The sequence below is a fragment of the Puma concolor genome, chromosome C1 (genome assembly GCF_028749965.1).
Source record: "Puma concolor isolate L17-30 chromosome C1, mPumCon1.1.hap2, whole genome shotgun sequence".
NCBI lineage: Eukaryota > Metazoa > Chordata > Mammalia > Carnivora > Felidae > Puma > Puma concolor.
This window is the reverse complement of record NC_141674.1, coordinates 129,356,034-129,372,320: the sequence shown is the minus strand read 5'-3', so window position 1 is coordinate 129,372,320 and position 16,287 is coordinate 129,356,034. Positions and strand designations below refer to the sequence as shown.

At 36.0% G+C, this 16,287-nt stretch overlaps 1 protein-coding gene across 5 annotated transcripts in view; it reads right to left on the bottom strand.

The window, feature by feature from the left end:
• Positions 1-16,287, bottom strand: part of THSD7B (thrombospondin type 1 domain containing 7B) — a 1,494,436-nt gene that overhangs the window by 568,733 nt on the left and 909,416 nt on the right. The window lies entirely within an intron of this gene.

The window sequence follows — 16,287 nt, the reverse complement described above, 5'->3', positions numbered from 1 at the left end:
TTTAATCTATTTCAAGGGAATTTTTGCAAGTGGTATAAAATATGGATTGAGTTTCATTCTTTTACAATATGGTACCCAATTATCCCAGAACCACTTATTGAAAAAACTTTCTTTTTTCCATTAAGTACTCTAGCTCCACTGTCAAATATTACTTGACCATATATGTTTGGGTTAATTTCTGGGCCCGTAATTCTGTTCCATTTATCTGTTTTTATTCCAGTACCATACTATTTTGATGACTATAACTTTTTCTAAGTTTATTGATTTATTGTGAGAGACAGAAAGAAAGTGGAAGGGGCAAAGAGAGGAAAAGAGAAAGAATCCCAAGCAGGCTTCACACCATTGACACAGGGCTTGATGAGGAGCTCGAACTCACGAACCATAAGATCATGACCTGAGCCAATGGTGTCAATGCTTAACCGAATGAGCCACCCAGGTGCCCATGATAACTATAGATTTATAGTATAGATGGAAATAAAAAAGTATCCTGCCTCCTGCTTTTTTCTTCTTATGATTTATTTGGCTCTCTAGGGATTTCTGTGATCCATATAAACTTCAGGAGTATTTTCAATTTCTGTAAAAAATGTCATTGAAATCCTCATAGGGATAACATAATCTATAAATGGCTTTCGGTAATATTGACATTTTAACAATATTAATTCTGCTAACCCAGGAACATGAAATACCTTTCCATTTATTTGTGTCTTCTTTGATTTGTCATCAATGTTTTGTAGTTAGATATTTCAACTCCTTATTTAAGTATGTTCCTAAGCATTTTAACGTTTTTGATGTCATTGTAAAATAGGATTTATTTATTTATTTTTCAAAAATTTTGTTGTTAATGTATGGAAATGCTAGTAATTTTTGAATATTCATTTTGGATCCTGTAACTTTACTGAATTTATCGATTAAATCTAACAAGTGGTGTTTTTTTTTTTGTTTGTTTGTTTGTTTGTTTCGTTTTGTTTTAGGTTTTTTTGGTTGAATCTTTAGGATTTTCTATACAAAGATGTCATCTGCAAATAGAGACAATTTTACTTCTTTCTTTTTAATTCTTATACCTTTATTTTTTCTTACCTGATTGCTCTAGCTAGGACTTCTAGTACTATGTTGAATAGAACTGATGAAAGTGGACACCCTTGTCTTGTTCCTGATATTAGAGAAAAAACTTCCAACTTTTCAACACTGTGTTTGATGTTAGCTGTGGAATTTTCATATAATGCCTTTACTATGTTGAGATATGTTCCTTATATACCTAATTTATTAAGAATTTTTATTGTAAATGGATGTTGAATTTTGTCAAATGCTTTTTCTGCACCTACTGAGATTCTTTCTTTCCATTAATGTAATGTATCACATTGATTGATTTGTGTGTATTGAAACATGTTTGCATCCAGAAATAAATCCCACCTGATCATAGCATACCATCATTTTAATGTGTTGCTAATTTCAGTTTATTAGTATTTTATTGAGAATGTTTGCATCAATATTTATCAGGGTTATTGACCTATAGTTTTCTTTTCTAGCTGTGTCCTTTTCTGGTTTTGGTATCAGGATAGTGCTAGCCTCCTAAAATGAGTTTGGGACTGTTCCATCCTCTTTAATTTTTTGGAAGAGTTTGAGAAGGAATTGTGTTGTTCCTTTTCAAATGTGTGGTGAAATTCACCAGAAAAGTCATCTGGTCCTGGGCACTTCTATGTTGAGTGATTTTTGATTACTGAATCAATCTCCTTTATAGTAATTGGTCTACCAGATTTTCTGTTTCTTCCTGATTTAGTCTTAGTAAATCGTATGTTTCTAATAATTTTCCCATTTCTTCTAGGTTGTCCAGTTTGTCGGATTATAGCTATTCAGAGTGGTCCTTCATGATCCTATCAATTTCTGTTGTATCAGTTTTTAACAACTCTTTTTTCACTTATAATTTCTAAATTAGAAGTTACTATATTTTTTCTTTGGCTAATCTAGCTATGGGTTTGTTAATTTTGTTTATCTTTTCAAATAACCAACTCTGTTTACTAATCTTTTTTTTTTTATTTTTTTTTCAACGTTTATTTATTTTGGGGACAGAGAGAAACAGAGCATGAACGGGGGAGGGGCAGAGAGAGAGGGAGACACAGAATCGGAAACAGGCTCCAGGCTCTGAGCCATCAGCCCAGAGCCTGACGCGGGGCTCGAAATCCCGGACCGCGAGATGGTGACCTGGCTGAAGTCGGATGCTTAACCGACTGCGCCACCCAGGCGCCCCTACTAATCTTTTATATTGGCTTTCTGTTCTCTATTTCATTTATGTCTGCTCTAATATTTATTAATTATTTTATTTGACTAACTTTGGGCTCAGTTTGTTTTCCTTTCCCACATTCTTTAAGGGTCAGAGCTAGGTTGTTTATTAAGGATCTTTTTTGCTTCCTAATGTAGGCATTTACTGCTATAAACTTCCCTCTTAGAACTGCTTTTGCTGTATCCCATAAGTTACGGGATATGGTATGTTGTTTGTCTTCATTTGTCTTTCTTGAGGAAACTTTTTTAAAATATCTATTTATTTTTTAGGAGAGTGCAGTTGGGTGGGGATGGGGCACAAAGAAGGGGACAGAGGATCTGAAGAAGGAAGGACCTGCACTGACAGGCTGATATCAGTGAGCCTGATGTGGGGCTCAAACTCATAAACTAGGCGATCATGACCTGAGCCAAAGTTGGATGTTCAACTAACTGAGACACCCAGGTGCTCCGAGGAAACATTCTTTATTTCTCCTTTCATTTATTCTTCAATCCACTGGTTGTTCAGGACAGTGTTGTCTAATATCCATGTGTTTGTAATTTTTCTAGTTTTCCTCTTATTACTGATTTCAAGTTTCATGCCATCGTGGACAGAGAAGACATTGATATGATATCAATCCTGTTGAATTTTCTAAGACTTGCTTTCTGGCATAACATGTGTTCTAACCTATATAACATTCCATGTTTATGTGAAAGGAATGCGGAGGGGTATCGTGGTGGCTCATTCAGTTGACCATCCTGCTCTTGATTTCAGCTTAGGTCACGATCCCAGGGTCATGGGATCAAGCCCCACGTTGGGCTCCATGTTCAGCTAGGAATTATCTCCCTCTCTTTCTCTCTCTATTTCTTTAAAAAAGTAAAAAAAAACATACATAAAGAAAAGAACATGTATTCTGATTCTGCTGTTGTTGGATAGAATGTTCTGTGTGTGCCTGTTAGGTCTATTAGGTCTACAGTGCTGTTCAAATCTGCCCTTTCCTCAATCAAGAAAAACTAAAAGGCAACCGGCAGAATGGGAAAAGATATTTGCAAATGACATATCAGATAAAGGGTTAGTATCCTAAATCTATAAATAACTTACCAAACTCAACATCCGAAAAACAAATAATCCAGTGAACAAATGGGCAGAAGACATGAATAGACACTGTTCCAAAGACATCCAGATGGCCAACAGACACATGAAACGATGCTCAATGTCACTCATCATCAGGGAAATACAAATCAAAGCCACAATGAGATACCACCTCACACCACTCAGAGCAGCTAAAATGAACAATTCAAGAAACTGCAGATGCTGGCGAGGATGTGGAGAAACAGGAACCCTCTTGCACTGTTGGTGGGAATGCAAACTGGTGCAGCCACTCTGGAAAACAGTGTGGAAGTTCCTCAAAAAATTAAAAATAGAACTACCCTATAACCCAGAAATAGCACTACTATAAATTTATCCAAGGGATATAGGAGTGCTGATTCATAGGGGCACATGTACCCCAATGTTTATAGCAGCACTTTCAACAATAGCCACATTATGGTAAGAGTATAAATGTTCATCAACTGATGAATGGATAAAGAAGATGTGGTTTATATATACAATGGAATACTACCTGGCAATGAGAAAGAATGAAATCTGGCCATTTGCAGCAATGTGGATGGAACTGGAAGGTATTATGCTGAGTGAAATAAGTCAAAGGACAGATAATCATATGTTTTCACTCATATGTGGATCTTGAGAAACTTAACAGAAGTCCATGGGGGAAAGGAAGGGGAAAAAAATAGTTACAAACAGAGAGGGAGGGAGGCAAACCACAATAGATTCTTAAATACAGAGAACAAACTGAGGGTTGATGGGGGGGTGGGGGAGAGGGGAAAATGGGTGATGGGCATCGAGGAGAGCACTTGTCGGGATAAGCTCTGGATGTTGTATGGTAGCCAATTTGACAATAAATTATATTAATGAAAAAGCAAAAAAACAAATTTGCCGTTTCCTTATTGACTCTCTGTCTGGATGATTTATACACTGTTGACAGGGATTAAAGTCCCCAACTATTACTGTATTACTGTTTATTCTCCTGTTAGCTTTGTTAGTATGTGTTTTATATACTTACGTGCTATAATACTGGGCACATAAATATTTATAATTGTTATATGTTCTTGATGTATTGACCTAATTATCACTATATAATGACCTTCTTTGTCTCTTTCACCATATTTAGTTTAAGTCTATTTTGTCTGATATAAGTATAGGTACCCTGGATTTTTTTTTTTTTTATTGCCATTTGCTTGAAATACTTTTTTCCATCCCTTCACTCTAAGTCTATGTGTGTTATTAGGGCTAATGTGAGTGTCTTCTTGGTAGCGTTTTGTTAGATCTTGTATGCTTTTTTTTTCTCCATTCTGCCATTTTATATGTCTTAAATTTAAAGTAACTATTGTTAAGTAAGGACTTACTGTTCTTATATCGTTAATGGTTTTCTCTTTGTTTTGTAGATTCAAAGTTCCTTATTTTTTATTCTATTGTCTTTTTGTGTGTTTTGATATCTTTGGGCAGTATTCTTTGTCTTCATCAAGTTCTTTTGCATAGTTACTACAGGATTTTCCCTTGTGGTTGCCAGGAGACTTACATAAAATATCTAAAATTTATAGCAACCTCTTTCTTTAAACTGGTAACTTCGATGGAACTCACAAACTTTATGCTCACTACCCTCACTTACATTTCAGGTTTTTGCTATTATAATTTACATGCTTTTTCTTTTTTATTGAGTAGTTAATAAGAGATTGTTGTAGTCATTATTTTTACTATATCCTTTCTTTAACTTTTAAACCAGAGTTATCATATTGCAAAATTTAACTATGGCTATATATTTACCATTACCAGTGAGTTTTGTTTTCTTTTTTTTTTTTTTTTTGCTTTTTACATATCTTTTTTATGTTTCCATGATGATAATTAGTGTTGTTTACTTCCACTCAAAGAATTCCCTTTAGCAATTCTTGTAAGGCAGGTTTGGTTGTAATAAACTCCCTCAGCTTTTGTTTGTGTGAGAAAGTTGTTATCCTTCCTTCATTCTGAAGAGCCTCACCAGGTATAGAGTTCTTAGTTGACATCTTTGTTTTTCTTTCAATATTTTGAATATATCATCTCATTCCCTCCTGACCTGAAAAGTTTCCTCTTAATTTCTTATTTTTACTTACATGATTTTAAACTTTTCAATAGGTGATAAAACAAACATCATGCACTAATTCTAAAATAGCAATGTGGAATTTTATTTTTTTAATGTTTATTTATTTTCAAGAGAGAGAGAGAGAATACAGTGGGGAGGGGAAGAGAGAGAGACAAAGAGGTTGGGAGACACAGAATCTGAAGCAGGCTTCAGGCTCTGATCTGTCAGTACAGAGCCCAATGCAGAGCTCAAACCCACACACTGTGAGATCATGATCTGAGCCTAAGTCAGATGCTTGAATGACTGAGCCACCCAGGAGCCCAACAAAATTATATTTTAAATATGATGTTCAGGGGTGGCTAGGTGGCTCACGTGGCTAAGCATCCAAATCGTAATTTCAGCTCAGGTCCTGGTGGGATCAAGCTCCGCCTTGGGCTTTGGGCTGACAGCATGGAGCCTGCTTGGGATTCTCTCTCTTCCTCTCTCTCTGCTCCTCCCCTGCTCACACACACTCTCTCTCTCTCCCTCTCTCAAAATAAACAAATAAATATTATAAAATAATAAGCAAACAAACAAGCAAATAAGCTGTTCAGTTGGTTGGGTGAGATGGACAAATTGTGCTATAAATACAAAGATAAGCACAGAGATATATTGAGATATGAAATTTTTAGAAGGAATGTCCTTGAAAGTGATATTATATTAAAATGGAATGTTTTTAGAATTGTGATCATTTCCTGTTTCTAGAAAACATTATTATTCAACATTGATTCAACATTTGCACATGTAGTGCAAATTCCAGAATAAAATGAATTCTATTTTCTCCAAATTTCTTAGAATACCAAGAATGATAAGTAAGTACATATTTTTGGATGTGTGTGTAAGCAGTTAAATATAAAAACCATATTAGCAATGACCTGAAGGTCTTAGCCACTACCCTCTTTTTAGAGAAGTAAACTGATGTTCTAAAAAATCACTCTAATAGGCACACATGAAAGAACAGAATGGTCAAGATTAAAATTAAATCCCTGTCTTTTAGGCCAAAATTAAGTTTACAGGCAATCCATGTGAGATTTCTTCTGGTTACCAACTCAAATTTATAAGATCTGACAGTGCATTGAAAATAAAACATAAAAAGCCTATCATGACTTCTAGGTTTGCAGAACAAAGGCAGTTGCCTAACTATGAATTTCTTCCACCACCATTGCACCAAAAAATTATCAAAACGAAAAGCAAATAAAATCACACATGACCCTATGGTCACCATTGCTAGAGACAGAGAACATGAACATCCATACACACACACACACACACACACACACACACGCACACCTTCAAATTATGTATAACTAGAAAAGTTCTAACAGATTACTCACTGACCACCTACAGATGCAACCTACTGGGTGGAGAAAGTAAGAGAGGAACATCCCAGGAGATTCTACGCAAAAGACTACAGAGGAGTGAAAGGTTTGAGCAAAGTGCGGACAAATCATTTCAATAAGAAGAAAGTTCACCAATAACTTCAAAATACAGAATATGGGTCAGAACATGGTAGCCTGCAGTGCACATACAGACAAGGGCCCTGGAAGTGACAGTCTTAGAGAAGCATCCCCTGGGGGATTATCATACAGAGAGAAAATGGCTGGTAGGTCTTAGAGAGGAGGCAAGGAAGAGAAGGAAAGAAATAGAGGGAGGAAACAAAGGATCCTATGGAAGCAAACATGAAACAAGGCATACCAATCTTCCCCGACCACTACCACTCACAACAACATCCATAAATAAAACTTCACAAAAGAGGGCAAAACTGACAGAGAATGTTTTTGAAACAGACTCTGTGTTCAAGAAATGAATAAGAACAGAAATAAAGCAGACTACATCCACTCAAAACTATAAAGAAAAATCAGAAAGTGTACAAGATTTTTTGCTGGTAAGCAGTATCCTCTAGCAGCAATGAACAGGAATGAAGCTAAAAATATATTGAAATATAGCATAAGAAACTACAGTAAATATCCTCAAACAAACATGTGGAGATATTTTAAAAACCTACTTGAATCAGAAATATAGAAGCTAAGACCAGAATGGACAAAAAAAAAAAAAAAAAAAAAAAAAAAAACAAAAGAAATAAAATAAAAGGAGACTTAATTGAACTGAGGGGGAAAACACACACACACACACACACACACACACAGAAGAAAAGATCACTTCAAAAAACAAATAATTACAAGATGCCCATGAAAGAACAGATTCAAATGAACACAAAATATAGGCTACTGAAAAAGTACTACAGAAAAAAACAAAGAGAAATAAGATGAGGTTAAGGAAGGAAGAAAAGTGGACCAGAGAAAGTGGAATCAATAATAGGAAGTGGATGGGATGCCCGGGTGGCTCAGTCCATTAAATGTCTAACTTCATCTCAGGTCATGATCTCACAGTTCATGAGTTTGAGCCCTGCGTTGGGCTCTGTGCTGACAGCTCAGAGGCTGAAGTCTGCTTTGGATTCTGTCTCTCCCTCTCTCTGCCTCTCCCCTGTTCATACTCTCTCTTTCTCTCAAAAATAAATAAACAATAAAAAAATTTTTTTTAATAACGGGAAGTGGAAAGTAGGCAAGAAAGTCCAATATATTAGATGTCCCTTGAGGGGAAATACATTAGAATAAATCAGTGTTTAAAAATATAATCCAAAAATATTTTCTAAAAATAAAAGAAAACCTGAATTGTATACATTGAAATCTATACATTTCTATACACCAAGAAATCTGACCCAGAACAATCAACTCTGAGATACAAACTAGAAAAACTACTATAACTTAAAGATAAAGAAAAGTAACCAGACAAAAAGATAAAATAATTAACAAAGGCCAAAAAATAAACTGGCGACAGGCTTTTCATACACAACATACAAATCAAGGCTGCAGGGAAGTAGTGATTTCCAAGAAACGTAAAGAGAAAATGTGAACCAAGAATATTATATCCTGCTGAGCTGTTTTTCAAATAGTTTTTAACCTACCAAATTCAGGAAATACTTTATATGCTGTGACGTACCATAGTAATCCACTGGATGTTGGGCTGTATCCCACCAAAGGCCATTTGAAAGGCTTTGGCTAAATGACTGAACTGAAGCATTTCATATATATAACTGTAAAACTAAGATTATACTGAGCGTGTGTAGAAGAATAATATGTAAATATTATATGTGCTGACAAGTAGGAAGAATTCACCTAAAATATAAAGGGTAAGAAAGAGAAAAATGGAAAAGTAGAATAAGATGGAAAAGAGTAATTTAAAACTATCATAACACAGGGGTGCTTGGGTGGCTCAGTCAGGTAAGCCTATGACTCTTGATCTCAGCTCAGCTCTTGATCTCAGGGTCATGAATTTCAGCTCTGCATTGGGCTCCATGCTGGGTGTGAAGGCTATTTTAAAAAGAAAAGAAAGAGGGTAGGGGTGCCTGTGTGGCTCAGTCGGTTAAGCTGCCAACTTTGGCTCAGGTCATGATCTCATAGTTCATGAGTTTGAGCCCCCTGTCCGGCTCTGCTGACAGCTCAGAGCCTGGAGCCTGCTTCTGATTCTGTGTCTCCCTCTCTCTCTGCCCCTCCCCTGCTAGTCTCTCTCTCTCTCTCTCTCTCTCTCTCTCTCTCTCTCTCTCTCAAAAATAAGTAAACATTTAAAAAAAATTTAAAAGAGGGTAAAACTAACATAACACATACTAATAGCTTAGGTTAGATAAAGGAGAGGAAAAGGCACTATAAAAAGAGTTAATATAAATATAGTCCTTAAGCCCCGCGTCGGGCTCTGGGCTGATGGCTCAGAGCCTGGAGCCTGTTTCCGATTCTGTGTCTCCCTCTCTCTCTGCCCCTCCCCCGTTCATGCTCTGTCTCTCTCTGTCCCAAAAATAAATAAAACGTTGAAAAAAAAAAATTTAAAAAAAAAATATAGTCCTTAGAACAAAAATACAAGCATTCCTAAATACCAAAACTATATTTAAAAGCAAGATGTATATTCCAAATAAAGACACATAGTAAATACATTATATACACTATAATTCAACATAAGATGACAGAACTGAGACCAGTCAAGAGTCATATCAACCAGTGTGAAGGTTAATTCATTTGTTAAAAGAAATTGAATGTTTATATCCACTCACAAAGCAAAATCCAACTCCATGCTGATGGTGAATATGAGACATACTTAAAGTATGGTGATTCGGGGCATCTGGGTGGCTTAGTCGGTTAAGTGTCCAACTTCCGCTCAGGTCATGATCTCACAGTTCATGTGTTCAAGGCCCACATGGAGCTCTCTGCTATCAGTGCAGAGCCAGCTTCAGATACTCTGTCCCCCTCTTTCTCTGCCTCTCCTCTGTACACACTGTTTCTCTCTCTCTCTCTGTGTCTCAAAAATAAACATTTTTTTAAAGTGTGGTGATTGGAAAAGGCTAAAAATAAAGGGATAGACAAAGGTTTATCAGGCAAATGAAAACAAAAAGAATGCACGTGTTGCAGTCTTCATATCAAACAAAGTGAAATTGCCCAAAAATGATTAGAAGAGTCAAATAAGCATACCTGATAATGTTAAAAGCTACATTCCACAGTGAAGAGCAGTTTTTAATGTCCGTGTGCCAAATAATACAAGCAACCATGCACAGAAAAAAATATATAAGATGCAGAAGAAACAGACACAAATGCTAATAATAGGGAATCTAACAATCGTTTTCAGTCTAAGGACAAGTGGACAAAACATAAGTAAAGATATTAAAAAACCTAAATTGTATAATCAGTAAGGTACATATATACTCACACCAATAATAGAAGATAAACCTTCTTAAGTGTACAGAGAACATTTATAAAGATTGCTCATAGATTATAACACAAAGAAAACATCAGTAGGTTGTATAAAATAGAAATATCATAATTATTAAGATAAATTAAATACCCTATCCAAAACCATTTCTTAGAAAAAGAACAAAAATAAATACAAATGAAGCATGAGGAAGTAAATAATGAAGAAAAATGTCAAAATTAATGAGGCAGGGAACATAAAAACAGTAGGCCGAGTTAATAATCCAAAATCTTGTTTTTTTTAAAAACATTAACCAGAATACAAACCACTAGTTTAAATAATAACTGAAGAGATAAAGGATAGATATATAAAAATTTAAAAATGACACAGGGTAGGGCACCTGTGTGGCTCAGGCTAAGCTTCTGACTTCAGTTCAGGTCATTATCTCTCAGTCTGTGAGGTCAACCCCCACATCAGGCTCTGTGCTTAAAGCTCAGAGCCTGGAGCCTGCTTCAGAGTCTGTGTCTCCCTCTCTCTCTGCCCCTCCCCCACTCACGCTCTGTCTCTCAAAAATAAATAAACATTAAAAATTTTTTTTTAATAAAAATGACACAGGGTAAATAATTCTATACAGGAAATACATGTATGCAAATAAATTTGAAAATCTAGTGGAAAGGAGTCATTTACTTCAAGAATATAATCTACCAAAACTCTTCCCAGTTTGAATAGACCAGTCTCCACACAAAAAAAAGAAAGAACAAAAAGAAAAAAAAGAGAAAGAGAGAGAGAGAATTCTCTTAACAAAAAACAGGAATGGATGGCTATTTCCTTAATATGACTGAATACACACACACACACACACACACACGCGCGTGCGCGCACACACACACACACACACCTTCTAACAGGTAGAATACACCCATTTCCCCCCAAAAGTGCATGCCCTAGTCCTCAGAACCTATGCATGTGTTACCTTAAATGACAAAAGGTACTTTGCAGATGTGTCTAAATTAAGGATTTCAAGATGGAGAGATTACCCTGGATTATCCTGGTGGGTCCAATGTATAAACAAGTTTCCTTATAAGTAAAAAAAAAAAAAAAAAAAAAAAAAAAAAGAATAGGGGCACTTGGTGGCTCAGCCAGTTAAGCGTCTGATTCTTGGTTTTGGCTTAGGTCATGATCTCACGATTCCTGGGTTTGAGCCCCACATCAGGCTCTGTAATAACGGTGCAGGCTCTGCTTGGGATTCTCTCTCTCTCTCTCTCTCTCTCTCTCTCTCTCTGTCTCTCTCTCTCAAAATAAATAAACTTAAAAGAAAAAAAAGAGAGAGAGATGCAGGGGAGTGAGGGTCAGAGAAATCTCAGAAAAGATCTGAAGAAACTATACCATCAGCCAAAGAGCTCAAGCAGGCTTTAGAAGCTGGGAAAGGCAAGGGAACTGACTCTGCTGGTGCCTCCAGAATAAATGCAGCCTGCTGACAACCTGACTTTATTCCAGGGAGATCCACTGCAGACTTCTGACCTCCAGGACTGCAAAATAATAAATGTGCTGTTTTAAGGCACTAAGTTTGTGGTAATTTGTTATAGCAGTGATAGAACATTGATAAATACCTCAGTCCTAAAACCAGAATCTTACTTACTGGGGAAATCCTGGAGACATTGTCACTGGGATTTGAGAAAGGTAATAATAGGCACTATCTTCATGACTATTTAAGATTTTTCTGCATTCAATTCATTAAACTAGAGAAACCAAAGTCATGAGAATGAGAGAAGAATATACAAAACTATCTCTATTTGCTGATAACATGACATTATATTTGAAAAGCACCAGAAGGCAAATGATAAAAAGTGACTCATTTAATAAAAGAATTCAGCAAGCTCCAAGTTATAAAATTAAGATACATACATCAATTGCATTTTGTATTAACCACTTAGAGAATGCAATGGATGACAAAAATTCCATCTCTAATCCAACAAAAATGTAAAACTTCACTTAAGAAAACAACTTAAGAAGTGTTCAGGATCCCTATAAATAGAACTACAAAACATCTCCAATAGACACATAAATAGACCTGACACAAATGAAAAGATATCCCTTGTTTTTAGTTAGGATGTTTCAACACCAAGGTGTTAGTTTTTTCTAAGGTAATTTATAAATTTTACTTAATGAAATTCCAATGAGTTTATTTTATTGAGCTGGACAAGTTGATTATAAATTTTGCAAGGAATAAATACCTTTCAAGGATAGCTATGAAATACAGAAATAGAACAGGTATGAGGAGGGACTAGCCCTATCAGATATTGCATTATATTGGCAAAGCCTCTCTCATTAAAATACTTGGGGACTGTCTCATAAATAGACAACTAAAATACAATAGAATCCCAGTAAGAAATTCAACTACATATAGAAAGTTAATATATGACAAAGATGTTCTCTCATTTAAAGGGTCAAAGAGAGAATCATTTATAAATGGCACTGGTACTGGAAAGATTTAAAAAACAACAAAATTAGATCCATTCCTCACACCATACACAAGAATGCAGTCTAAACTGATCAAAAATTGAAATGTAAAAAATAAAATTATGCTTGTAGTAACAGAAACCATGGATATATTTAAACCGGGTATGGTGAGTCTGGGTGGCTCAGTCAGTTAAGGATCGGACTTTGGCTCAGGTCATGAACTCACAGTTTGTGGGTTAGAGCCTTGCCTTGGGCTCTGTGCTTACAGCTCAGAGCCTGAGGCCTCCTTTAGATTCTGTGTCTCCCTCTTTCTGCTCTTCCCCTGATCATGCTCTGTCTCTCTCTCTCTCTCAAAAATAAACATTAATTTTTAATTTATTATTTTTTTAAATGTTTATTTATTTTGGAGAGAGAGGGAGCCAGAGCACGAGCAGGGGAGGGGCAGAGAGAGAGGAAGACACAGAATCCCAAGCAGGCTCCAGGCTCCCGAGCTGTCAGCACAGACCCAACACAGGGCTCAAACTCACAGACATGAGATCATGACCTGAGCCGAAGTCAGTTGCTTAACCGACTGAGCTACCCAGGTGCCCTGAAAATTTTCATAAATTTAAACTGGGTATGGAAAAAATTTTCAAATCATGACTAAAATTCCAAATGCAATATATTTATCAATTTGACTATGTAAAAATTTTAGACTTTTGCATAGCAAAAATCCTATAAGCAAAGTCAAAACACAAAATGCCAACTAAGTGACAATATAAGAATATATATTATGGGACGCCTGGGTGGCTCAGTCTTTTAAACATCTGACTCTTGATTTCAGCTCAGGTCATAATCTCATGATTCCTGAGATCGAGCCCTCATCAGGCTCTCTGCTGACCATGTGGAGCCTGCTTGGGATTCTCTCTGTCTCTCTGTCTCTCTCTCTCCCTCTCTGCCCCTCCCCCACTGGTGTGCATGCTATCTTACTCTCTCTCAAAATAAATAAATAAACTTTAAAAAATATGTATATCTAATATATCTATATATAGAGATATATATATATGTCACAGATATAGGGTTAATATCCCTAACTACAATAATTTGAAAATGAAAGCAAAGACAAAACTTCCTATAGAAATAAAGGCAAACAACATGAACAAACAATTTACAAAAAGATCTCTAAATATGGCCCCTAAATATATGGGCAAATATACAAATTTATACATATTAAGAGAAATGAAAATTAAAACCCTATCATAATATCACTTCCCACATTTCAGATTAGGAAAAAGTTCAAAAGTTTGACAGTATAATCTCGTAAGTTTGTTGATGGCAATGCAAGATGGCATCACTCTCATAAAGAATTTGGCATTATTTAAACAAACTCGTATGTATTAATCCTTTTCCCAGCAATTGTACTTCTAGGAATTTATCCTGAAGATATACCTCCAACAATATGAAAATATATGAACATTTTTAAAGAGCTGTCCCACAGCCTGTTCATTTTTTTTTCAGATTATCAGTGATGCTGTTATTGAACTTTTACAATACCTAACTTAATGAAATAAATTATTTGTAATTGCAAAATATTAGAAACTGCCTAGATGTCTAAATGTGGGAGTCTGTTCAAATAAGCTACAGTGTGGGGGCACCTGGGTGGCTCGGTTGGTTAAGCATCCTGACTTCAGCTCAGGTCATGATCTCACAGTTCATGGGTGCTGACAGCTCAGAGCTTGGAACCTACTTCAGATTCTGTGTGTGTCTCTCTCTGCCTCTCCCCTGTTCATGCTCTGTGCCTCTCTCTCTCTCAAAAATAAATAATTTTTTTTTTAAAAATGTTACACACTATGCTACTCTTTGTGTAAGAAAGAAGTGAAAATTAAAAACATAAAGAAACACAGAAGGATAAGTGAGAAAACAAGAATGGTGATTATCTACAAAAGGTAGGAGACATAGGATGGAGATATATAGGAGGAAGTAATGCTCCTCCCAATAACATGATGTATACTTTTAACTTTGAGAAACACGTTATTGTTCAATATATTTTAAAAATAAAATTAAATCAATACATAGGAAAAGAGGAAAACAAAATCTAAAACTGAAAGTAAACCAAAAAAAAAAAAAAAAAAAAAAAACCAGAAAAGAAAAAGTCCTCTATTCTCATTCCCACCAACACAACAAAAGCAACAAAATATTCTCTGCCACTTTCAAAGAACAAATTATAAAAATGACTTTTTACATTCAGGGTCAGCACTTATTTATGTTTTGAAAGGGACAGGGATAGGAAATTTCTTTCTAAATCTACTCTGGTGGTAGAGATAAAAAACATAAACAAAAGCAAAGTAACAGTAGGATTTCAGCTGTAGTGATATGATTCGTTTTATAGTCAAAATTTATTACCTCTCAGGAGCTCTTTTCAAGGGAAATCATAGAGTATTTATCTAACCATAGCGGCCTGAGAATTTAAAGAATGTTCACCATGTACCAATGATCACAGCTTTTAAAAGACTGCCCATGCCAAATGCTTCTCTATATTAAAATCAAAGTAAAATCCATTCATCTGAATTTTATTGACCTAAATAATAAATATAAATCACTTCTTTTATTCATATACACAGATTGCCTAGTCTACAACCCAGATTTCTTAACTCAGATGCACTTACACTTTAATGAAAAAAAAAAAGATGAATAAAGAAGATCACTTTATTTCATTAAGTTAGGTATTGTAAAAGTTCAATAACAGCATCACTGATAATCTGAAAAAAAAAATGAACAGGCTGTGGGACAGCTCTTTAAAAATGTAATAGGGGCGCCCGGGTGGCTCAGTCGGTTGAGCGTCCAACTTCGGTTCAGGTCATGATCTCGTGGTTTGTGATTTCAAGCCCCGCATCAGGCTTTGTGCTGACAGCTCAGAGCCTGGAGCCTGCTTCAGATTCTGTGTCTCCCCTTCTCTCTGCCCCTCCCCTCTGTCTCTGTTTCTCAATAATAAATAAACATTAAAAAATTTAAAAATAAGGGGCGCCTGGGTGGCGCAGTCGGTTAAGCGTCCGACTTCAGCCAGGTCACGATCTCACGGTCCGTGAGTTCGAGCCCCGCATCAGGCTCTGGGCTGATGGCTCGGAGCCTGGAGCCTGTTTCCGATGCTGTGTCTCCCTCTCTCTCTGCCCCTCCCCCGTTCATGCTCTGTTTCTCTCTGTCCCAAAAATAAATTAAAAAAAAAAAAAAACGTTGAAAAAATTTAAAAATAAAATAAAAATGTAATAATGGAACCACAGAGAAACTCCCATCAAAATAAAGGGAAAAATAGGATATGCAATGACACAATTAAAAACTAAAAATCTTTAAGCCCATCTTTAAGGCAAATCGGTGATGAGGGAGCAGAGAAGCACCAACACTAAGAGAACTGCCCACCACACGGCAAATGTAAGTGTGAAGGGAAAATTGCTTGAGGTGCTTATCAAAAGTTAACAGTAATCAATGAGAGAACTAGCAAAGGACATTAATTAAACCTCTGTGGTGCCCTAGATTGTGAAATGACTTTCCAGCAAGGCGCAAACAGAAGCGGGCATTATGGAAGTATCCCAATCCAAATCACATGACAACTAGCCATTGCCATAATCAGAATGGAGGAAACAAAATGCCA